The sequence below is a fragment of the Mustela nivalis genome, assembly GCF_964662115.1.
Source record: "Mustela nivalis genome assembly, chromosome: 5".
Taxonomy (NCBI): domain Eukaryota; kingdom Metazoa; phylum Chordata; class Mammalia; order Carnivora; family Mustelidae; genus Mustela; species Mustela nivalis.
In genome coordinates this window covers 49,279,230-49,305,562 of record NC_139024.1, presented here as the reverse complement: position 1 = coordinate 49,305,562, position 26,333 = coordinate 49,279,230, and the positions used below count along the sequence as shown (strand labels likewise).

The window sequence follows — 26,333 nt, the reverse complement described above, 5'->3', positions numbered from 1 at the left end:
AGTGGGTAAGCCTCCAGAGTTAGTGAATTCTATAGGTGACGAGCCAGGGTTCTCGCAGTCTTTGGGGCCGATGTGCTTTTCAGTCTTAGAATCCCTTCCAGTGATTGAGGTTTTCCATCTACAAAGCCACCAGATAAAATTGGCAAAGGGAAGGATTCAGGTGAATTTTCGATGTGTATTGTATATCTGCAAGAGACCTAGATTCTATACTTTTTTTTTTTTTCATATTTAAGACTTTGCACTTTTTCTCTCTCATGGGCAGGGTGGGGGTGTTTGGGGAATATTTGTCATTAATATAGGTGGATTGTCTGGGAATTTCTAAATGGAGATGATTTAATTTTCTGACAACAAGGTGGTAATTTACTTCTACACCTATAGTTCCATTAAGATGTGTGCTTTCTCTTTGGACATATGGTCACACACTGAAAATTTTTCTAGCTTTTACTTATTTTTATTTATAACCTGGCAGAGTTGATTATCTCCAGGGAATACCAGTAGCGTGCTCAATGTGCAGCTAGAGAGGGGTTCTGGAGATAGATATTTTTAATTAAATTAAAAATTCTCCAACACATGCCCATGTAAAAACGAACCTGATAGTGCAAGGATGCTTGTTCCTGAAACAAATCTGGGACAAATTTAAATCTGTATCCACTCAGAGCCAGTATATTCTTCTGCGCTTACTGTACTGGGGTTGATGTGGGTGGAGATGCAGAGGGAGAGCCAAGAAAGAAAAATCTGAAGATGATATGTTCACTTATCTGCAATATATAAAACTAGATCTGTCCTCGAGAGCTGATGAATTAAAATTATCAAACGCCCTTTCGGCATCTAATAACTGTGTGGTCTTTAATCCTTTTTTTTTTTTTTAAAGTTTGTTGATGCAAAGAATAATGATGATAGATTTCTTGCTGTCAATCCACACTTGGAGTCAGGAGTACACTCTACTTATTCACAGAGTTTAGTGGATGCTGTGGTGCTCTGCTCAGGTGCTGCTATCAGCGGGAGGCGCTTTCCTCCCCACCCCAACCCCCTCAGCTGTCAGAAGTGTTGGGGTTTGCTGATGGCTCACAGCCGAGTCTCTCCTGTGGGAGCAGTCTGCCCTCCGTGACTGGTGCAGAGCTCTCTGTGGGTTAGGCTGGAGCCACTGTTGTAACCGAATGGCAGTTCAACTTCTCTCCCTACCTGGGTTGCACCTCTCACTTTCTCGAAGGTGTTCTTTTTGAGAGCACTTTCCAAAAAACAGCGTTAGCATGCATATTTCTGCATCAGAATCTATCCAGGGAATCTGGAACTAAGACAGAAGCAAGTTGCATTTTATTTGCTAATATTTTAGTCAAAATGTTTGTAGCTGCAATTTTAAGTGAGATGGGTCTAGCATTTCTTAAAAAAAAAGAAATCATCAGGCTTTGGAATTAAAATTAATCTGACTTCATAAAATTAATTAGGACCCCCCCCTTTTTCCATGGTCTGGAAATGTTTAAACGTAGAAATCATCTGTTATTTAAAGATTAAACCCATCTGGTCTTTGGGCCTTTTTCCACGACAGATTCTTAATCACTAGCCCGACATCTTCTGCAGTGATTGGCAATTTAAGTAACTTATATTTTGTTAGGAAATCATTCACTTCCTCTGTGTTTTCAAATTTGTAGCCATCGACTTGCAAGCAGTAATCTCTTCTAATTCTTTTAATCATGCCTGTATCTGTGGTTTGTGTCCTTCTCATTTTTAATCCTGGATATTTTTCCAACTGCCCTCTCGTGTGTGCTTACCATGCACACTCTCTCCTTTAATCAAGTTGACAGAATTTGTCTACTTTATTGGCCTTAATTTTTCTTTTTTTGTCTCTTGGATCTATTTATCCTTTATCTGATTTATTTTGGTTTGTTTTGTCTTCTAGTTTATTTCAGCTTTTACTTTCTTTGTTTCTTATCCATTTCCTAATTTCTGATAAATGAATACAAGGTTTCTTTGTTTTTCTGCTTTTTTCTTTAACAATAAAGACATTCAAGGCAATGAATTCACTCAGCATGTAGACTTTAATGTTCCCTAATTGCTTTCTTAATAATTTGTTCACTTTTTCTTTTTGATTCATAGATTGACTTTCTGAAAGCTTACGCTTTTATAATTTAACTTTATTGCAGTGTGGTCAAGAAAGATAATTTAAGTATTTTTTTTTTCTATATATATTTTCTGAAACTTTAATTTGTGAAGCTTTTCTCTTTGGCCAAATAGATGTTTGATTTTGTAAATGTTTCATAAACCTGTGGGAGAAAATATATATTCTCTACTAAAAGGGTTTTAAGGTTCTAAATATGTCAGATAAAATTACTGAATTGTCTAGTAGGTATATCCAATTCTGGAAGACCTCTACTTAAGTCTATCTAATTGTAGTTTTATCAGTTCTCCTTACAGTTCCAATAATTTTTGCTTATATTTTTTAGCTGACGTGTTATGTGAGCCTGACTTCCACTGAAATTTTGAACTAATGTTACAGGGTGTTACCTTATTAAATATTAAACATTTTTGTTCTTAAAAGTTAGTTGTTATAGAAAGCAATTGAAGGGGCACCTGGGTGGCTCTGTCAGTTAAATATCTGCCTTTGGTTCAGGTCATGATCCCAGGGTCCTGAGATGGAGTCCCGCATTAGGCTCCCTGCTTCTCGGGGAGTCTGCTTCTCCCTCTCCCTCTGTCTTCCCCTACTTCTGTGTTCTCTCTCTTTCTCTCAAATAAATAAAAAAATTTTCAAAAGAAAAATAAAGCAGCTTAATGATTTTGATAAGAGTTTAACTTCAATGTCATCAGAATCCTCTGAAGGCCAGAGTTTTTATAAGTCAAGGTGGAGCCCTAAAATCTAACAAGTTCTCAGGTGATGTTAAAGTTGCTGAGGACCACACCAGATTAAATACTTTTTGATTTTGCTTATTTCCTTTAACTACCAAAATTTTAAAACAAGTGTTCTCCATTTAAATTGATACAGGCCAAAATTAACCTGAAGTTATGGTTGCTTAGTATCTTTTCCTCTGTCCAGTCTTGCTTCTTCCTTCAATTTGTTTTCCAATTTATTGTTAATTTAAAAAAAAAATGCAAATTTTGCCATATGGCAAACCCACCTTGTTTGATGTTAATATCCTCACTCTTAACTTTCATTTGCATTAGTTTGATATTTTTGTGTATTCCTTTACCTTTAACCTTTCTGTACTGCTTTAAGTTATTTGCAGTTGTATTTTAACCAATATGACAAGTATTTAAGCTTTAACCAATATGACAAGTATTTAAGCTTTGTATTTTAACCAATATGACAAGTTCTGACTTCTAATGGAAGAAATCAGTCCATTGATATTTAATGTAATAATATATTGCATTTTATCTTTTATATCTACTTTTTTTTAAAAACAATGTTTTGATCAACTCACTACTCATGCTATTTCCTTCTCCCTTGTTAATGTGAATATTACGTCTGTTCTATTAATTCTAACAAATCTATAGATTCTAACAACAACAATTTGTTATATTTTTTTCTGTACTATCATTTTTCATTTAGATAACTTGCTTATTAAGCTTGGAAATTTTTACAGTTGGGAGCGGTATCAGGAATTCACCTGACTATTCCCAGGTACAAGTCTTTTTCTCATCAGTCCTGGCAAATACTCAGCAATTTCTTTCAGTCTGCAGACTCGTCTTCAGCTGAAGAGTTCTTTGTCTATTAATCCAATAATTTATCTTCCAGGAATTCCTAGTAGATGTTATAAATCTATCCTCAGATTATCTTACCTGCCCTTCCCTAATTTCACATGCCTGTGCTTTGAACTATCTCTTTTGTGGTCTTCTAGGTCATCCTTTTTAGACTCTCTCTATAAAGATCATCTTCAGTTCATGTGTTGAATTGTTTCAACAATTATGTTGGAATTACGGGAAATATGTTGAAATTATGGAAAACTATGGCTTGTTTTTGATCCAGAAAATGTGTGTACATATGCATGTGGTATGCTTCATCTGAATCTTCTTGAACACTTTTGCTTCATCTTTCTCTTATAACCATTCTTTTTCACCAGGGAAGTTTCATTTGTCCAGACTGATCTTCCACCCTGACTGCTGGGCCCGTTAGCTGGATTTTTACATCACTGACTTGTTCTGGCCTGGGTATCCCATAACCCCAATTTGCAGCAGTATGGCAAGTGATGGGTGGTGGCAGGCTTGCCCAGGCAAGCAGTGCAAGGGTTGGCAGGTTGCCAGTGTCCAGGTCAGCTACAAAAAGAAGCCACCAGGGTCCCAATCTCTCCTTACCTCCGGCTAGCACAGCCATTCAGCACTTGGTTGGCTTATTCATTGGGGGAATCTAACCTCTTAATGTGGGGGCATAGAATGATCTTTTCTCATGGTAAGAAGTGCACTAGGGGACAAGCTTTTTCCAAAACTTCTTTCTAATCCTTGTCCTGGGCAGTCTGATGCAGGTCTTTAGCTCTTACTAAGCTCCAGAGGAAAGCCTCACTTTGGGTCTCTCCCTGGATGTCCTCAAAGCCCAAAGCCATGCCAATACCCAGCTCTGCATTGGTCAGAGGAGCAGGTCAAAAATCAGCATGTTGCCTGGAGTTGGAGAAGACAGTAGGTAGCAGCAATCATTTCCTGGAATCCCCTCTTAGCATGAAAGATGTTTGTTTTAGTAGGGTAAAATAGGGAAATGTTTTTCTTTCCTCTTTGTTGCCTCTTTCTTTTTTATCCCCTTTTTGTATGAACCCCTCTGTGATATATGCTAATATTTTGTAATTGAACCCTCAGTGGCCTCAGAGAAAACTGGTCTGATAGCCCACTATTTCCCATCATAATGGTTTAATTTAAATAAAATAATTATTTTTGGTAATTGACCTATAGTACTTAATTGGCTTATGCCAAATAATCTTAAATCACTGATCATTATATTTAATTACCTAGGATAATAATTTTCACATAGTTCATCTTGGAAGTTTCTGCAAGAAGTTAAGTTGCTTTAAAATAGACATGACATACATCATATAGATATGTATAAATATATCTATTTCTGTAGCTAAAGATATCTGGTAACCCCAATATATATCAGGAGTGCCAGATTTAGTCCAAAACAACCAGGAGGTTCAGTTAAATTTGGGTTTCAGCTAAGTAACAAATTAAAATTTTAGTGTAAGTATGCCCCATACAATATTTGAGACATACTTATATTAAAATTTTATTCATAATTTAACTGAAATTCAAATTAGAGTAGAAGTTCTATATTTTAGCTAGCAACACTAAAATATAAATATACAGATGGTCCACAACTCACAGTGGTTCAACTTAAATTTTTTGATTTTACAATGGTGTGAAAGTGATGCGCATCCATTAGAAACTATACTTGGATTCCCCCCACCCCCACCCGGGGCTAGCAATGTGCAGTCTGTCACTTCTCCTGTTGCTGGGCAGGGGCAGCAAGTCACAACTCCCAGTCAGCCCTATGATCAGGAAGGTAAACAACCAATATACTTAGAACCATTCTGTTTTTCACTTTCAGTGTCATATTCAATAAATTACATGAGATATTCAACATTTAATTGTAAAATAGGTTTTGTGTTACATGACTTAGCCCAACTAGAGGCTAACCTTAGTGTTCTGAGCATGTGTAGGTAGGCTAAGCTGAACAAAGACTTCTGATAGTTTAGGTATATTAAATGAATTTTCAATTTATAATGGGTTTATTGGGATATAACCCCATCATAGATAGGTGTGTGTGTGTGTGTAGAGAGAGAGAGGGAGAAGGATGAAGATTGGTAATTGGTTATTTTTGTTTTGACATTTTTCAAGGCTAAAATCACCATGGCTATGTTTTCTGGGAGAGATTCTAACCTACACCAGAAGTAAACCTCATGAAAGTGTGCATCTCTCTCTCTCTCTCTTTGTTTTTTTAACTCATAACTTTTATTTATTTATTTAATTTATTTTCAGCGTAACAGTATTCATTGTTTTTGCACCATACCCAGTGCTCCATGCAATACATGCCCTCCCTAATACCCACCACCTTGTTCCCTCAACCTCCCACCCCCTGCCCCTTCAAGACCCTCAGGTTGTTTTTCAGAGTCCACAGTCTCTCATGGTTCATCTCCCCTTCCAATTTCCCTCAACTCCCTTTTCCTCTCCATCTCCCCATATCCTCCATGTTATTTGTGCATCTCTCTTGCTCACTGATGTAGCTCTATCTTCTATCATAGTGATTGACATAAGCTGTTTTCAGTGAATGTTTCTAAATAATTGAAGGAACCAGTTCTTCCCGAGTTCTAACCCCCAGATGGTAACTCAAGTGTAGGCAATAATAGATGTTTTCTACCAAAATATGAAAGATTTAAGCTTAAATAAGTACCTATCCATCAGTTTTATCTGTTTTAATTGGTGTTTTATCTGTTTTAATTGGTATTTTATCATAAGGAACACTTGCTTAGGGTTTCAAAACTATTCTATTAAGCTAGAACTTGCTCATCCATTTGTCTTTTGGTGTGGACCAATATTTCTGAGGAAACAGAGATCAGATGTGTCCAGGTTAGGCTTCTCATCTTGTATAGGTAATATGTAGATCTGCATCCCAGTTTCTTGCATTGAACTCTCAAATGTTTAATGCTTAATCACAAGTATTTTTGGAAGAAATAATATTGAGGAATGGCCTGGGCTAAGTAGTCTACTCATTCTTCTAGGTGTCTGAAACTTCCTTCAGAACAAGTAAGATTATCATTACCTTTCTCTTTCTATCTCTCTCTCTCTCTCACGAATTCTTAAATTTTGCCTTTCCTGAATTATACTTGGGTATTATGTTATAGACCGGCGTCAAGGAAAGTGGTGAAAATTCATGAGTACTTCAAATTATTTTCTATTTAAAAATTGGTTTTGTTTCATTGTGCACACAAAAGGCCCAGCAATTCATTTATTATTTTAACCTATCATAGAGACAATCCAGCTCTGTGAGTTTTGACACATAGTATGAGACCTCAGATACAGAACATTACCCACCACTCAGAAAACCTCCTTCCCGTGGAATTTAAGAAACAAAACAAATGAGCAGATGGGAAAAAAGAGGGTGGTAAACCAAGAAACAGACTCTTAACTATAGAGAACAAACGGAAGGTTACCAGAGGGAGTGGGTGATGGAGATTAAGGACTGCACTTGTGATGAGCACAGGGCAATGTTTGGAAGTGCTGAATCACTATACGGTACACCAAAAGCACACTTGTGTGTGTGCACATGCATGCACACACACACATACACAGACACAGCTCTTCTTCCTCTTGTCCCTTTGTAGTAAACCTGCAACTTCACTTAAGACAACCACTTCACTTAAGACAGCTTCACTTAAGATAACCACTGTCCTGATTCCCATCACTATGAATTAGTTTGCATGTTCTAGAGTCTTATATAAATGAATTCATAGTACATGTTCTTCTTATCTGGCTTGTTTTACTCTGCATAATTATTTTGAAATCAAAGTTTTTGCATCTTTCAAGAACTTATTTTTTATTGCTGAATGGTTTTTCCATTTTATGGATATGCTGCAATTTGTTTAGCCACTCATTTCTCTGTGGACATTTGAGTTGTGGTTTGGGATTATTACAAATCTGCTATGCACATGCATGTACAAGTTTTTGTATTACCATCTGTTTTTATTTCTTTTGGAAAAAATATTCACATGGACTGGCTGGATCATGTGGTAGGTATATGTTTAACTTTGTAAGAAATTGCCCAATCTTTTCCAAAATCATTATGCCACTTATATTCTTAACAGCAGTTGCTCAGCATCCTTGCTAATCCTTGGCAGGGTCAGTCTTTAAAATTCTAACCATTTGAAACAATTTGTCATGATATCACATTGTGGTTTTAGTTTGTACTTCTTTAATGACTGATGGTGTTGAGCATTTTTTCACATGCTTATTTACTATCTATTTTGGTGATGTGTCTGTTTAAATCTTTTGCATACTCACCCCATTTAAAATTTTTTTTTAATTAATGAGTAGAGAATTCTTTTTATATTCCAGATACAAATGTTTTGCCAGATAAATAATTTGCAAATATTTCCTGCATGGCTTGTCTCTTCATTCTCTAAACAGTGTCTTTAGAAATTTTCAATTTTGACAAAGCCTAATTTATCAACTTGTTCTTTGATTTATTATTTTGGTCATTTAGGTCTATGATCCATTTTGAGTTAATTTTTGTGTATGATGTGAGCTATTGATGGAAGTTTATTTTCTTTCATATGTATATTCGATTATTTTGTCATCATGTATTGAAAAGACCATGTTTTCCCCCACTCAATTGCTTTTACACTCTTATCGAAATCAGTTGTGCATGTATGTGGAGGCCTATTTCTGGATTCTCTGTTCAGTTCCAGTGACTTATTTGTCTATTTTTGATACCACAATTCCTTGATTACTGCCCCTTGATGATAAGACTTGAAATAAGGTAGTGGTTGTCCTCCAACTTTGTTCCTTTTCAGGTTGTCTATTATGGGCCCTTTGCATTTCCATATGAATTTTTAGAATCAGCTTGTCAATAGCTACAAAAAGCCTGCTGAGATTTTGATTAGGACTACATTGATTCTACAGATAAATTTGCAAAATGAATATTGTTGATAATTGTTACAATTTTGCTTGTCTAAAGGATGCCCAAAGATTCTGTTAAGATGTGAGGAGCATTGCTATCACTGATTGCTACTTGTTAAATACCTCCATACACCTGATGGTAACGAAGACATGTAAACATAAACAGTCTTGCCTTTTTCTAGTCAAAAGAGTACACCATTGAATATATATTTACACACATACCATCTAAGATTATTTTTCTACCTCCACACAGGAGGTAATCAGAAATTGGTATTTTGAATTCATCTGGAGGAGGACTGACACTTGTTTATACGGGAATACTAATTCCCAAGCTAGAATAGTGCAGGGACATTCACGGAGTTGGGAGAGGGAAACTTTGAAAAAGAATGAAATTTGCAGTTAAATGTGAATATAACATATCTAATCCACGGAGGACTTTTCAGGAGGCTCAGGGGTTTAACAGTGAAATAAAACTGGAAGGACAAGCCAAGTGAGGTTGTAAGAAACAGGGGTGCTCACCTCAGAAAGGAAAGTTTGCTGCAGTACTTTATGTAAGTTTTAAAAGATGTGTCCAAGGTATGCGGCTGTCTCACAGTATTAGTTTCTTCCTCCCACCATAAACCCATTTTAGCTGGATATATGGCCCCCTAGATAATGACTGTTTCCTAGATTCCCTTACATCTAGGTGTGGCTATATGGCCCAAGTTCTTATTCATGAGCTTTGAGTGAAAATAATGTGTGCAACCTCAGAATCCTAGTTTTCAAGGTAAGGCTAAGCTTTTCTTCTCCCCTCTCCATCCTGTGCTTAGGGTGGAAAACTGGTTGCAAGCCATCTTCTACCAGGGGAAATGAGAGCATCAGTCTAGGGTGGTGGAACAAGTAAAAAGCCTAGGACCTGATTACTCGGAGCTGCAATACCAGCTGTAAACTTCTTCCTAGACTACATATGAAGAGAAATGCATGTCTAATGTGTTTGAACCATTGGGTTTCTGTTACAGTTGCTGCCAGCTAATATAAGGAAGGATAACTGTTCACTGGCAATTTGATAAAAAGCTCCTTTTTAAAGTTCTACATTTTTAAGCTTGAAATATTTGTATCATGTACCAATATTCCCCCATCGAATCAGAAACATCATACAAATATCATTAGTTTAGTGCATACCTCTGAGAGCCAAATGATTAATACTTTTTTATTAGACACAGGGAAATAGGTCTAAGAAAACATGGTGAAATTGATAAAACATTTTTTTGGGGGGATGTGGGGGGTCACAAGATCTGGCTTTGAACAGTGGTCCTACCACTCAGTAATTGTTTATCAAGTATGTTGCTTTACCTTGCCTAGCTTGACTTCTTAATCTGTAAGATACCTATCTCCTGACCTTATTGTGAGGTTCAAATTAGGTAATATCTGAAGGTCTATGTCGTTGGCAGAGTTTTCACAACAACCTCCTCTCCCCCGTACCCTTGGTAAGGTAGGGCTACATCCACTCTAGAGTGGAGGGTAGTTTGTTACTTTTGTGAGCTTCCCTGACCTCGCTGTGGGGCTGCCGTTGAGCGGATATACGCAGCCTGTCCTGTCAGGGGACAGGATGCAAGCTAGTTAATACACCAATATAAAGATCCTCTCTGTGCCAACTGTGGGATGGGGAGATGTCCCTGAATTCGGTCTTCCGCTCTAGTCTCTGCCCTTGTGGTCCCATGCTCGGGTGTTAGAGGTCGGACAGGGGCCACAGACCAGGCTAGGCTGGCTTGGTCAAGTCCATGTGCATAGACTGTACAAGGGAAGTCAGGGGCTACTCAGCCCCTGCTGATTGGGGATGAGACCCCCCTGTTGCTAGTTCTACATTTTCTAGGAGAATAGCAAGTCTGAATTTTATATGGAATCTCCTGTTTTTTCAATGTTCAGTTTGTTTTTTTAAACTATGTTGGGGTGAACCAAAACCATGTCTGTGGTCGCCAGCTTACTGCCGCAGCTCCCCGCGCTGCCTGCTGTGACAGACTCCCTCTCCACTGCCACAGGTGCCTCTTGAGCAAGCTGACCATAGACACGCGTACAATCAACGTAGTCACTTTTTCGTGCAGATCTGCATGCTCAGAACAGGTGCTGGCTCCAAATAAGACCCTGAAGTTTTATTTAAAAGTGCAATTACAATAAACTGGACTCGAGGAAAATATTTCCACCCTACACTAGTCCAAAGGGTGAGTACCAAGAGTTAATTCTGTGGGGAAGATGATGTAATAAATATTTCTGTTTTTTTGGTGTGTGAAGCCAAATACTCAAATGCTGAGTACCTTTAAAAAAAAATCAAAATCAGCAATTCAATTATTTTTCTTTATTAGAACAGCCAGGAGTGAGCTTGTTAAAATAGATCTGCTTTGTTGTAGCTTACTCTGCTGGCAGTGTCTAAATGAATTAAATGAGTCAGAGTCAAAGAAATCTCACAGGCAGCTTTAATCTCCTGTCAGAAAGAAGAGCTAACTAAGTCAAACATCAGTAATTTTTTTTTTCTTGGCTCATCTTAGGAGTCCATGTTCTTAGCTATGTGTTTGTGGACTTATATTTTAATCTTAAAATTACACTCCCAAAATATTCTTAAGATTGGGAATTTGGGTGCCCAGTCTTATTAGGATTTGCTGGTTCTTAAAAGTCACTCACATAAAAATACCATCTCTCTCCTGAAGCTTGTAAGGGGCAACTTCTTTATCACTCAATTCAATATCAGAACCCAGCCACAGATTTGTTTTCTGTTTTTTAAAGACCAGCAAAGCTCTCAAATTTCCATTTTGGATTTGTTATTTCTGGTACACATAATAGAAAATTATATATAATGTGTCACAACATGAATCTCTGAGGTCAAATGTGAAGGAGATGTGGTTCTCTTGTGTGTCATGTAAAATTCTCTAAAATATCCTATGGCTGAAAAATTTGTGTTGGAGAGCAATCCAGAAATTGTGTCAGCCTCTTCTCTGCGGAGGCTTTGAGCTCTTGGGAATTTGTGTTAATACTATTCTAGTCAGTTCCTCTTTCAAGAACTGACTGATAGATTAAGCTCCATTGGGCAGGAAGTGGAGCTTTTTTTCTGTTAAGAAAAAGACCCTCTTCTATCACTGTGGGTCTTTGCTAAAGGTTAAAAAGGGTGGGGGGTGACCTACAGATATCAGGAGTTCAGTAGGTTGAAGTCTGTAAATTTAAAGAAACAGCAATTGCTGAATGAGAGTCTAAGAGGACCCAAAGTGCTATAAAGGAAAACTAAGATATTCAGCTTCATTTTAAGGATATATTTGTTCTTAGAATATAACAACTGGGCATCATGAGCTTTGATGATTGGCTTATTAATTATACATACCACATACTATTACAACTGTAACAATATCCATGTATAGATAAAAGATTCAGACACTAAAGTTTCTAGAAAGTATGATGGTCTCATAAACAGGGACCATCTACTGATGTAATGTCCTTCATGAAGACTGCCTGTCACAGTTTCTTGTCAAGCTTTTTCTCTACACCTGAGTGTTCCTCTTTCCTCGGGTATTTTCTAGCCTGATACTTGTTTCTTAGCGCCAGAGTTACAGATTTCTATATTTTGGTAAACATGTTCTCTTTTCTCTGTGTATAGGATTGTCCATCTTACCACACTGGAACTAAGTAGAATAAATCTAATCCTTGACCTACCTGTATTTAGTTCGATCACAAAAAGTATAGAGGAAAACCCCTAAACTTACCATCTTGAGAAATTAAACATTATACATTGCAGCTCCTGTATATTCTTCCTTTATTCTCCTCTTTCCTCCTGGGAGGCAACCATTGTTCTGGTCTCTTTATACAATATTACATATAGTTCCCCAAAAACATATACAGTATTTTATATATTCTTACACTACATAAAAAGGTAGCACATTCATGTATCCTCCTGAAAGACTTTTACATCTATGATAACATAATCCTTTCACCCTTCCTGTAGATGTAAAATTCCTTTGTGGAGAGTTTTTCTTTTTAGGATGTCAAATCATTTTTTCTAAATATAGAGGAAAATAATGAAATGCTTGGATTCTCAGAATAAATTTACTCTTCATAAATGCAGCACCACTTCTTAGTTTAACCACTTGTAATCTCTACTTGATCTAATTTTTAAATATTCTCTATTAATAGTTTATTTTTAAAATGGATTACTCAATTAAAATAAAGTTTCACCCAGTATGCATACCCTTACAACCAGAAATGTCAGTTTTTGACCAGTTAAATACCCATATGTTTAAGCAGAAGTATATAGGGATGTCTGTTGCAGCACTGTAATAACAAAATTAATACTTAAAGTTAAACTGTACTCTGTAGAATTAAATGGAGTGAGGTAGTTTACCTACTGATCATAGGTAAAGCTCTAATATACATCATTAAATAAAACAATTGTAAAACAAAATTGACATTATGATAACATTTACATTTCAAAACCATTTCTAGGTGCTTTTATTAGCTTTATAAATATATAGAAAAAGGCTTGCAAGCAAACATTGAAAGTTGGTAAGTGATTATTTCTAAGATGGGAATGGGAGGCCAAGGAGGACTTTGTATTACCAGTATTAGTTGAATATGTTAATGGATTAAAATATAACTTAAGGTATGTATTTAAAAAGTCAATGTAACATTTTTAGGGCAGGCTAATAATATTGTGGCTTGAAGCAAGAGATTAAAATGACCCCAGCAAATGACTAAACTAAATGACTTCAAGTGGAATGAAGAAATTGGGGGACTAAGCTGTACCTAAATATATACCCCAATGCCTTCCATTCACAGAATTTGTGTAGGCATGGTGCTATCAACACTGGCAAGCAAGAAAAGTCACCATAGCAGACTAGAAATTGCAAGGTACACCCAGAAGAAAGAAAGCTGTGGGCTTGGATGGACAAGAGTCAAGGAAACACAAAATATGTGCATGAAAAAAACACCAAAGACCAGATCCACGGATAACTCCAAAAATAGGGTGAACAAATACCAACAACTAGACTGAGTATGGTGCAATAAAGAGGCCAGTAATTAGAACAGGAACTCTAACAGTGAGTAAAGCAGTACTAACCTGAGTCTAAAATGTCCAAGATACATTCCAAAGAAAATAATATACTTGCTAGGAGCATGTTCCAGGGGAAGGTATAGATGAGCAAGAAGCATTGCCAAACAAGAGGAATAAGGCAGCCTGTTCAGGAGGCAGAAACACTAAAGACTGCTGCTACCAGAGAACAGCCTTTCTTATTTTAGTAATGGGAAACTCCAGCTTGCCTGCCTGCTCCACACCCAAGTGCCCTAAAGTGAAGCCTCCCAGTGGATAGATAGGCTGCACCCAGTTATATAAACCCTGCCATCAACTGTGCCATCTGGGGAGGGAGAACCCACACGAGCTAAAAATAGTCAGTTTCTCATTTATAGATGCAAATGAACAACAAAAGATCATGAGATATTTGAGGAAAAGAAACTAAATGAAAGGGAGGACTGATATGATAAACAAGTAAATGGGCCAACTGACCCTAGAAGAAGCAAAATGAATAAATAAAATAAATAAATAAATAAAAATGGAAGGACTTAGAACTTGAAAGAAAAATTCTCATTGATACTCTTATGTGGGACACTGCAAAGAAAAATATACAGAAGATTGTTAGGAAAAAGAGCAACCAGAGAACACAAGAGAATTTTTGTAATTAAGATGTAATTTCTGTGGGGGATGTGCTCCACTAGAAGGAAGGACAAACCAAGCAAGAGGAGCACAACACGGGATTCAGAGAACAGAAACCTCCATCCAGGAATGCAGTGAGGAAAACAGCTATGCAACAGGCCAGAAAAGCAATCAGTACAGAGTGGAGCAGGAAGACGGGTGGATAGATCCTCAGGAAGTATGTCCTCAGGAAAATGACAGGGGGCTCCTGAGACTATATGTTGTGATGGAAAGTATGAGAAATGCATGATGTGTTAAAGAGATATAATGGAAAAGGTGAATAAGAGAGCCATAGTCTGAATATTAAGAAAAAAGGAAAATAAGCCTCAATTTTGACTTATGTAAGAGATTCCATTTCTTTGATTTTTAAGATGACTATTACAATTCATTTAGGAGTCCCAATACTGAAAGATAATACCATCACCATGCTTGGCTTGGCATTACATTATATATATATATATATATATATATATATATATATATATATATATATATATATGGAGAGAGAAAGAGAGAGAGAGAGTGTGTACTGGTGCTTAATTGAGTATTGGTACTTACATATATTACACACACACACAAACATAATGTATTTGCATATATATATATATATATATATATATATACACACACACACACACACACACACACAAATGTGCACATTGTTGTGCATTTTTACCTTTTAGAGTCAACGTATGAATGAAGCATGGAAGGCTTGGTTGAGTGTCAGGATGAAATATAAGTTTAACAGTCTTAATCATGCAAAAGAAAAACCTAAATGTCTCTAAATTCTGGAGTTTAGAGATGAGTGAAAGAAGTGAAAGGAAGGGATAAGGACTAGTAGTCTATGTTACAAAGTGTGGAATGAAGAAAGATCAAAGTGGATTGGATTACGATGACCATTAGTAGACCTAAGGAGAATGTCACAAGTATAAAATCTGGGGAAGAGATGAAAGAATTGTCGCAAAGACAAGGATAAAAATGGACTAAGCTTCTGTCTTTCATATTAGCAAGACAAAAAATAGAAGTACAAATGTATTTAGCATACAGGCAATAACTAGGGAAAATTTTTTTTTCTATTTTTTTTTTATTAATTTTTTATTTTTTATAAACATATATTTTTATCCCCAGGGGTACAGGTCTGTGAATCACCAGGTTTACACACTTCACAGCACTCACCAAAGCACATGCCCTCCCCAATGTCCATAATCCCACCCCCTTCTCCCAAACTCCCTCCCCCCAGCAACCTTCAGTTTGTTTTGTGAGATTAAGAGTCACTTATGGTTTGTCTCCCTCCCAATCCCATCTTGTTTCATTTATTCTTCTCCTACCCACTTAAGCCCCCATGTTGCATCACCACTTCCTCATATCATGGAGATCATATGATAGTTGTCTTTCTCTGCTTGACTTATTTCGCTAAGCATGATATGCTCTAGTTCCATCCATGTTGTCGCAAATGGCAAGATTTCATTTCTTTTAATGGCTGCATAGTATTCCATTGTGTATATATACCACATCTTCTTGATCCATTCATATGTTGATGGACATCTAGGTTCTTTCCATAGTTTGGCTATTGTGGACATTGCTGCTATAAGCATTCGGGTGCACGTGCCCCTTTGGATCACTACGTTTGTATCTTTAGGGTAAATACCCAATAGTGCAATTGCTGGGTCAAAGGGCAGTTCTATTTTCAACATTCTGAGGAACCTCCATGCTGTTTTCCAGAGTGGCTGCACCAGCTTGCATTCCCACCAACAGTGGAGGAGGGTTCCCCTTTCTCCGCATCCTCGCCAACATCTGTCATTTCCTGACTTGTTGATTTTAGCCATTCTGACTGGTGTGAGGTGATATCTCATTGTGGTTTTGATTTGTATTTCCCTGTTGCCGAGTGATATGGAGTACTTTTTCATGTGTCTGTTGGCCATCTGGATATCTTCTTTGCAGAAATGTCTGTTCATGTCCTCTGCCCATTTCTTGATTGGATTATTTGTTCTTTGGGTGTTGAGTTTGCTAAGTTCTTTATAGATTCTGGACACTAGTCCTTTATCTGATATGTTGTTTGCAAATATCTTCTCCCATTCAAGACAGCATGGTACTGGCACAAAAACAGACACATAGATCAATGGAACAGAATAGAGAGCCCAGAAATAGACCCTCAACTCTATGGCCAACTAATCTTCGACAAAGCAGGAAAGAATGTCCAATGGAAAAAAGACAGCCTCTTCAATAAATGGTGCTGGGAAAATTGGACAGCCACATGCAGAAAAATGAAATTGGACCATTTCCTTACACCACACACAAAAATAGACTCAAAATGGATCAAGGACCTCAATGTGCGAAAGGAATCCATCAAAATCCTTGAGGAGAACACAGGCAGCAACCTCTTCGACCTCTGCCGCAGCAACATCTTCCTAGGAACAACGCAAAAGGCAAGGGAAGCAAGGGAAAAAATGAACTATTGGGATTTCATCAAGATCAAAAGCTTTTGCACAGCAAAGGAAACAGTTAACAAAATCAAAAGACAACTAGGGAAAAATTTTAAATCGTTCAAATAGCAGAGAATCTATAGGTGGGAATTAATATGATCGGAGATTGAGGGTATTCCTGTACAATTTAATTTGTTACTGAAATTACTATCATTAAAAAAATTCTCTGAGGAGGTAACAGATCTAAAGCATGAGAAAAAGATTGAGAAAGGAAAGACCACTACACATCTAGTATTGTATTAGGAGGTGATAGAGGAAAATCAGAGGAAGTTTACTTACCTGATAGCTCTCAAATAGTTTCTGTAACATAGAAAACACTAGAGCAGGGGTTCAGAACCAAAACCAATTGGCCAAATGTGGCCCACTTCCCATTTTTTTAAAAGTAGTTTTGGTATACAGTGATGCTGACTTACGTATTGTCTATGGCTGTTTTCACATTACAACAGAGTTGAGTAGTTATGACACCGTATGGCTCACAAAGTATCTATTACCTGGCTTTTTACAGAAAATGTGCTCCTCTAGTAGAGAACAAATGAAAGGAAAAAATTCCAGTTGCTTAACAAAAGATAGAGGGGCAAACCAAACAGAACAACAACCAAAAAGGAAGAAAGAATATTATATAGAAGATGTAAACTAAGATTACAGGAATAAGCCCAAACAGAATAATATCTTTGGAATCAAATTCCTCTATGCTTAGATTGGAAGGGAAAATATCTTGTTTAACAGGAATTCCCTTGGAACAATGTGCCATAGAAACATGGAAAATGGTGAAATAGACAAAAATGGACCAGCAAAATGTAATTGCTAAAAAAATGCAGAGGATTCTAGGAAGATGGCAGAGTGGGAAGATGAAGGAATCTGTTTCCCTTCCCAGACAACAATTGTATTGGTGGAATCTGTCTGATGTAGCTATTTTGGAAGTCTGGAGTCAATTGAAAGGGTCAAATTTTATTTAATTCATTAATAAGAGAATTCATAAAATACAACAGCTGGTTCAAAGGAAAATCCAAAGAGAAAACAAATATATAGTTATGCAAGAATTGACAAATGGATACAAACTGGAAAAATTGGTCAATATCCATAAGGCAATAGTCACATTGCATTCCTCTAGACAGTATTTACATTTCTGTAAATAAGACTCTTTGCATTACTATCAGTTTTTAGTTTTCTACAACTCACATGTAGAATTGAATAGCAGGCTCAAAGACCATAAATGACTGAAATAACCTTGAATGATGCACTAGACAGGACATATATGTCTCCTTACAATAATCTATACTGTCCCCTCCCTACTCCTGCCTTCCAAGGGTATATTAGAATACAAAAGTTTAAAGGCAGAAGTTTGGCATGGCTGAAATAACCTACATCATAGAGGCAAGAGGCACTTGAAGTTGGGAGTGGGGCTTGAGTATGCAGAGAAGTACCCCCCCCCCCACACCGCCATGAAGGTCCATGTTATAATTTATAATCTCCAGAACATGTGAATAGGTTATATGGCAAAAAAGAATTGAGATATCATATGGAATTAAGTTTACTAATCAGCTGACCTTATAATGAGATTATTTTGGATTATTGGGGGTGGGCCCAAGGTTCCTAAATGGGGATAGAGGAAGTCTATATGCTAGGATCTACAAATTATACATACTTAAGTATTTTCTATGCTAACTCCTCTCTTGGGAGTTAATGCTTGTTGGAGTTTATGCTTCCTCTGCTGTGGTTTTTTCTCAAATATTTGGTGACTCTTCTTTTCTAGATTATACTTTTAGATGAACAAATATTTAGATAATATTTATGTTCAGGGTGATTTTCTTTTTCCCCTGCAAAATGAGGCTTTCCATTTCCATGACTAGAGTATAAGTTCTGCTTTCAGGAATGATGGCAGTTATAAGAAGGGTAGAACACAGGCCGTCAACTGGGGAGATAGTCTTTTAGGCTATGCAATGGAGCACAGGTTAAGGGTAGGCCCTGATACTGGATCAATCGGGGTCAAATCTTGGCTCTACCATGTACGACTGTGTGACTTTGGAAACTTGACCTAACCACTCTGTGCCTGTTTCCATAGCTCTAAAATTGTGATAAGAGTAGCATCAATCTCCTAGATTTATAGGGATTAAATGAATCACTACATAGAAAGCTCTTAGAACAGTGCCATATATATATATGGTTTAATACATGTTAGCTATTGTTTTATAGTAATATTCATTTTGTGAATATATGCCATTGTGGTTGTGGGTTTTATTTTTGAGCAAAGACTAGAGTCAGCTGGTCCTAGATCTTTCTTTTGCCAACTACCTATAGGCTGTTTTTTCTTTTAGTTCACAAGTTCTCCAATCTGGAGCCTTTCCCTGGGGAAATTCTGTCCTTATCTCTGATTTCCTCCCATTTCCATGCTCCAAGTAACAGTTAGATTTATAGCTTTCTATGAATTTCTATCCACATACAAGTACATATAATACATAATACATAGTGATCTACATACAAAATTCCTTTTTTCAAACAGAAACATTTATGTGAAAATTCCTTCTTGGTTACTGTATTTTAGACATGTGTTTAATATAAAATTCCATATGAGTTTCCTTCAAAAAAAAAAAAGAAATGTAAATAATTTTTTAAATGATACCAAGACAATAGGCATTTGGGACCAAAAATAGAGACTTAAAGAATTAGATATAAAATGTCAAAAGTTATTCAGCAAAAAACAGAAGAGCAAAGAAAAAACTCATTGAGTGTGTGTGGAGGGGGTGTAATTTGACTAACCTAAGAGATCTTCAAGAAAGCAGACTGAATGAACTCACATTTGAAAGCCTCACCTTGCCCCCAAATCCTGTTCAAATGACATTAATGTATTTTAAAATACACAGAAACTATGGAAAAATAAAATACACAGAAATTCTGGAAATCCAAGAGGACCCGACCTGTAAGCCAGAGCAGCAAGAGGTTTCTGGAACACATAAAGCAGAAGCAAACAGATCAATCAAGAGATAACAGAGCTGAGGGACTGGTATAGAAGGAAAAGAGGTCCTTAAAGAAGTGAATTTCCCCCAAGAGAATTGCAAAATAATCTCACATTAGGGGCCATATAGACTAGCAGAAGGAACAGCCTATAGACAGTAGGTTGAAGAACTGGATCAGGACTGGTGATTCAACATATATTCTTGTATAAAAGCACACATGCAATCCTCTAAACCGAGAATTCTGCCCAGAGAGGTCCAGAAGCTTCAAGTTACTAATGCTGTATTGGGGACGGGGCGCTATGGGGAGTTCCTATAATATTATCATTGGAAACAATAGCTCATATGTGTTAGTGATATAGTCTTTTGTTAGTGCCACACTAATTTATTTTAACTTTAAACATGTTTAATACTTTTAAGAGCTAATCTCCCCCCCAACTACTCATTTTTAAAATTTCTTGAGATTTTTTTACTGTTTCTTTTCAATATCTTCTTTAAGAGGTTGCTTATCCCCAGCTTATAAAAAGTAGTCAATTCCCACATGACTTTTTAAAAGTTTAGAGAAGGTAAAATTGCCCCTAAAAACATTTTTCTAAATCAAATATGGTAAGATTCTGGACTTTTTCCAGAAAAATCAAGAGTGAAAAAATCAGTTTTCAGTGAAATATGACCACTTACATCTTTTAAGTTAATTATATTAGAAGCCAAGTTAATATGAGACATCTATCCTTTCTGATATAAAGGTAAATCCTGCATATGCCTTACATTTCTCCTAAGATTAAATGAACATGGTCATGTTCAGTTCAGATTCTCATTAAAGTTCATTTTCATCTATAGCAGCAGTAAAAAAATTGTGTCCAAGGTACTTAAAGCCAGAGATTTCTACTCTGTCTTTGATATGAGCAAGGCAGTATCTTGCGAGTTCAAAGGAATCTTACAAGTCCCAGAATTTTATAGGCTTGCTCTTGGTAGTGAGTAACCCTAGTTTATATTGAGTGAAACTTCTGATTAAATTTACTTATATCCATGTAGTCATTTTGAAAAGAATTCAGTGAGACAGAACTTTAAAGAGCAAGGAGGGAGGGGAGGCGTGTGTGTGTGTGTGTGTGTGTGTGTGTGAGAGAGAGAGAGAGAGAGAGAGAGAGAGGAAGAGAATGAGATCAGTGTACTTAAAGGTTGTAGCACATACGTACTTGAAGCTAGAAAGAAGCTGCCTTTCTTTGTTCTAGGGAGAAAAGGGTCTTTTAATAGCCCATTTCATTTTATTGGCATAAATGGGCATCGATTTTTGTGAAGGAAAGGTAGATGGAGACAATTTTCCCCCTTAGGCTTGTAAGACTTGGAACCTTCGCTCTGAAGGCAGATGGCTTCTGGCTGTCTGCCCTTCAAAACTATTATGCTTAAAGGTTTCTGAGGGAAAAAGAGTTGGTCAAATCTGCCTCGAGTCCAAGGAGCCTTTTGAGAGGAATGGGAAAGAGAGGCTGACACTTTCTGAATTTTAAAGTCACTACAATGTGCCTGATTCCTGAGGTGGTCTAGTTAAGACCAGGTGGCAGTAAGAACAGCAGAGGCTCTGAGAGGAACCCCTGTAGGAAGAGAAAACTGGAAGTGGTGCCTGGCTCCACACAGATCCTGGGTTGATTAGGGAGACACAACATCATACCATAGCATGTATGGAATGACCTAACCATCTTAGATGAGGCCAGTGTGGGCTTTCTGCATTTGTTCACCAGTAAATTCCATATACTGTCATTAGAGTTATAACTGAGAAGCCCAGGGCTACCATGGTGTGGCATAACCAAAAACCGGATCGAGAGCCAGGAGACTGCTTCTTCTTTCCCCATCAAGGAGAAACTGCTCTCAAAGCAGCAGTGTGGGTATGGGTGAAGGGCAATACAGGGTATGGTTGCTCTTGAATTTATAAACTATTGGGTTCTTTCTTTAAGATTAAAAGAATACAAAATTCCAAATACAAAACTCCAGAGCTCCCTCCCAGGACCATGGAAAGGGCCTTGGTAAGTGAGAGGCCCTGACACTCTAGCTTGGTTAATTTCAAGTTGGTAGGCCCCTGAGGGGTTTCCCTCACATGGTGGAGGCCTGCCCTGGAGGGAACTACTGCCTTCTAGAAGGACTCAGTGTAGCAGAGAAGGTGGCCTTTGGTAGATTAAAGGAGATTTTTTAAATTTAATTTTATTATTATAATTTTTTATTTTTTATATTTTTATCCCCAGGGGTACAGGTCTGTGAATCGCCTGGTTTACACACTTCACAGCACTCACCAAAGCACATACCCTCCCCAATGTCCATAATCCCACCCCCCTTCTCCCAACCCCCCTCCCCCCAGCAACCCTCAGTTTGTTTTGTGAGATTAAGAGTCACTTATGGTTTGTCTCCCACCTAGTCCCATCTTGTTTCATTTATTCTTCTCCTACCCACTTAAGCCCCCATGTTGCATCTCCACTTCCTCATATCAGGGAGATCATATATGATAGTTGTCTTTCTCCGCTTGACTTATTTCGCTAAGCATGATACGCTATAGTTCCATCCACATTGTCGCAAATGGCAAGATTTCATTTCTTTTGATGGCTCTGGACAAAATGACAAGGCGGAAAAATTCACCACAAAAAAAAAGAACAAGAGGCAGTACCGAAGGCTAGGGACCCAATCAATACAGACATTGGTAAAGGAGATGTTTTAATGTTTTTTCCGTGAAGGATAGATTTCCTAGAACTCCGTAATAAGGGAAATGGGCATTCAGGTCATAAGGAGGTTGGGGAGGTGCTAGGTCTGTATTTTGAATACTAGAAGTTTCCTATATTCTATGCTGGTAAAGCAGAACACACCTACCCAAGTGAGTGATAGTTTTTTTTTTTTTTTTTTTTTTTGCCATTTTGACAGGTGCAATGTGATATCTTATTGTAGTTTTGGTTTGCATTTCCCTAATAATTAGTGATGTTGAGCATCTTTTCATGTGGCTATTGGCCATCTCTATATATTCTTTATAGAATATGTCTATTCACATCATCTGCCCATTTTAAAATGGGATTATTTGCTTTTATGGTGTTGAATTGTGTGAGTTCTTTATACATTTTAGGTATTAATCCCTTATCAGAGGTATTATTTGTAAATATCTTCTCCCCTTCGGTAGATTACCTTTTCATATTTTTTTACTATGCAGAAACTTTTTATTTTGATGCAGTTCAAGGAATTTAATTTTGCCTCTGTTTCCCTTGCCTTAGGAGACATGTCTAGAAAAATGTTGCCATGGCTGATGTTGGGGAAATTACTATGTTCTTTTCTAGGGTTTTTATGGATTCAGGTGTCAGATTTAGGTCTTTATTCCATTTTGAGTTTATTTTTGTGGGTGGCATTATAAAATGGTCCAGTTTCATTCTTTTGCATGCAGCTGTTCAGTTTTCCCGATACCATTTGTTGAAGAGACCACCTCTTCCCTATTGTATATTCTTGGATCTTTTGTTATAGATTAAATGACCATATAAACATTCATTTACTCCTGGGCTCTCTATTCTTTTTTTTTTTTTTTTTTTTTTTTTTATTGTATATTTTTTTTTAATTTATTTTTTATTTTCAGCATAACAGTATTCATTATTTTTCACCACATGAACCATGTGTCTATTTTTGTGCCAGTACCATACTGCTTTGATTATATAGCTTTTTAGGATATCTTGAAGTCTGGAATCGTGATACTTCTAGCTTTTTTCCTATAAGATACACTTTGGCTATTTGATGTCTTTTGTGGTTCCATAAAAATTTTAGGATTTATTTACTCTAGTTCTGTGAAAGCTGCTTTGGTATTTTGATAGGGATTACACTGAATCTTTAGACTGTTTTGGGAAGTATAGGCATCTTAACAATATTAATTCTTCCAAACCAGGAATGTCTTTTTTTTCCCACATCGCTTCTTATTTTTTTAATTAACATATAATGTATTATTAGCCCCAGGAGTACAGGTTTGTTAGTCGTCAGGCTTACACACTTCACACCACTCACCATAGCTCACCACCACAGCACTCACCACCCTCTCCCTCCTTCTCCCCCCAGCAACCCTCAGTTTGTTTTGTGAGATTAAGAGTCTCTTATAGTTTGTCTCCCTCCCAATCCCATGTTTCATTTTTTCCTTCCCTACACCCCAAACCCCCAGTTGCCTCTCAAATTCCTCATATCAGGGAGATCATATGATAATTGTCTTTCTCTGATTGACTTATTTCGCTCAGCATAATACCTTCTAGTTGCATCCACATTGTTGCAAATGGCAAGATTTCATTTCTTTTGATGGCTGCATGATATTCCTTCCAGTGTGTGTGTGTGTGTGTGTGTGTGTGTGTGTGTGTGTGTATCACATCTTCTTTATCCATTCATCTGTTGATGGACATCTAGGTTCTTCCCGTAGTTTGGCTATTGTGGACATTGCTGCTATAAATATTCAGGTGCATGTGCCCCTTCAGATCACTACATTTGTATCTTTAGGGTAAATACCCAGTAGTGCAATTCCTGGGTCATAGGGTAGTTCTATTTTCAACTTTTGGAGGAATATCATGCTGTTTTCCAGACTGGCTGCACCAGCTTGCATTCCTACCAACAGTGTAGGAGGGTTCCCCTTTCTCCACATCCTTGCCAACATCTGTTGTTTCCTGACTTGTTAATTTTAGCCATTCTGACTGGTATGAAGTGGTATCTCACTGTGGTTTTGATTTGTATTTCCCTGATGCTGAGTGATGTGAAGCACTTTTTCATGTGTCTGTTGGCCATCTGGATGTCTTCTTGAGCATGGAATAGCTTTCCATTTGTTTGAGTCCTCTTCATTTTCATGTTACAGGTCTTTCACCTCCTTGGTTAAATTTATTCTGATTTTTTTTTCTTTTTGGTGCAATTGTAAACTGAATTTCCCCCCCTAATTTTTCTTTTTGCTACTTCATTATTAGTGTATAGAAACAATACTGATTTCTGGGTGTTAATTTTGTCTCCTGCAACTTTACTGAATTCATTTATTACATCTAACAGTGTTATGGTAGTCTTTGGGATTTTCTTTGTATAATATGTCATCTGCAAATAGTGACAGTTTAATTTCTTTATCAATATGAATCACTTTTCATTTTTGTCTGACTGTTGTGGCTAGAACTTCCAGTACCATGTTGAATAAAAGTGGTAAGAGTAGACATCTTTGTCTTGTTCCTGATCTTAGAGGAAAATCTCTGTTTTTCACCATTGAGTATGTTAGCTGTGGGATATATATATATAATATACATATTATATATATATCCAGTCTCCATAATATTATATGTATTATATATATATATATATATAAAATATATATATATATTAGCTGTGGGATATATACATATATAGCCTTTTTTCAAAAGACTTTCTTTATTTATTTGACTGACAGAGATCACAAGTAGGCAGAGGCAGGCAGAGAGAGAGAGAGGAGGAAGCAGGTTCACCGCTGAGCAGAGAACCCGATGCAGGGCTCAATCCCAGGACCCTGAGATCATAACCTGAGCTGAAGGCAGAGGCTTTAACCCACTGAGCCACCCAGGTGCCCCTATATATGGCCTTTTTTTATGTCAAAGTATATTTCTTCTAAAACTACTTTAAGAGTTTTTATCAAGAACTAATATTGAATTTTGCCAAATGTTTTTTCTGTGTCTGTTGAGATGATCATATGATTTCGATCTTTCATTTTGTTGATGTATATCACATTGGTTTGTGAATACCGAATTTTCTTTGCAACCCCAGAATAATTCCACTTAATTGTGGTTAATGATCCTTTTAATATATTGCTGAATGTGGTTTGCTAATGTTTTGTTGAGTGTCTTTGCATTATGTTCATCAAGGATATTGGCCTGAATTTTTTTTCATGGTGTCTTTGTCTATTTTTGGTACCCAGGTAATGCTGGTATTTGGAAGGATGTATTTGGAAGCTTTACTTCATCTGTGTCCCTCCTCACCCCAGAACAGTTTGAGAACAGATATTAACTCTTCATTAAATATTTCATAGAATTCAGCTGTGAATCCATCTGGTTGTTTTATTTTATTAGTAGTTTTTATTTCTAGAGGGTTTTTTTTTTTATTATTATTACAGTTTCAATTTTGTTAGTAGTTGGTCTGCTCAGATTTTCCATTTCTTTCTGACTCAGTTTTAGAAGATTATAGGTTTCTGGGAATTTATCTATTCTTCCAGTTTGTCCAATTTGTTGACATACAATTTTTCTTAGTATTCTCATCTTTTGTATTTCTGTGGTGTCAGTTGTTACTTCTCTTTTGTTTCTGTTTTTATTGGGTCTTCTCTTTTTTTTTTTTTTTTTCTTGATGAGTCTGGCTAAGGGTTTATCAATTTTGTTTATCTTTTCAAAGACCCAGAGTTTGGATTCACACATTGTCTTTTTTTAGTCTCTGTCCTTTATTTCTGCTCCAATCTTTATTATTTCCTTTAGTCATCTTGGACTGTCCTCACTATTAGTGAAGAATGATTTCTTCATTAATTATTCAAATTAGTGTAAGGTTAGATTGTTTATTTGAGCTTTTTCTTGTTTCAAGGTAGACCTGTATCATATATTTCCTTCTTTGGAACTGCATTGGTGGCAT

At 36.9% G+C, this 26,333-nt stretch overlaps 1 long non-coding RNA gene across 2 annotated transcripts in view; it reads left to right on the top strand.

Annotated features, from left to right (window-relative positions):
* Positions 1–26,333, top strand: part of LOC309864299 — a 140,084-nt gene that overhangs the window by 48,072 nt on the left and 65,679 nt on the right. Inside the window, exon 3 of one of the 2 annotated variants that reach the window (XR_014311446.1) lies at positions 10,608–10,787. The exons of the other annotated variant lie outside the window; for it this stretch is intronic. This is a non-coding gene — a long non-coding RNA (uncharacterized lncRNA). The remainder of the gene's footprint in view (positions 1–10,607; positions 10,788–26,333) is intronic. 2 annotated transcript variants of the gene reach the window in all.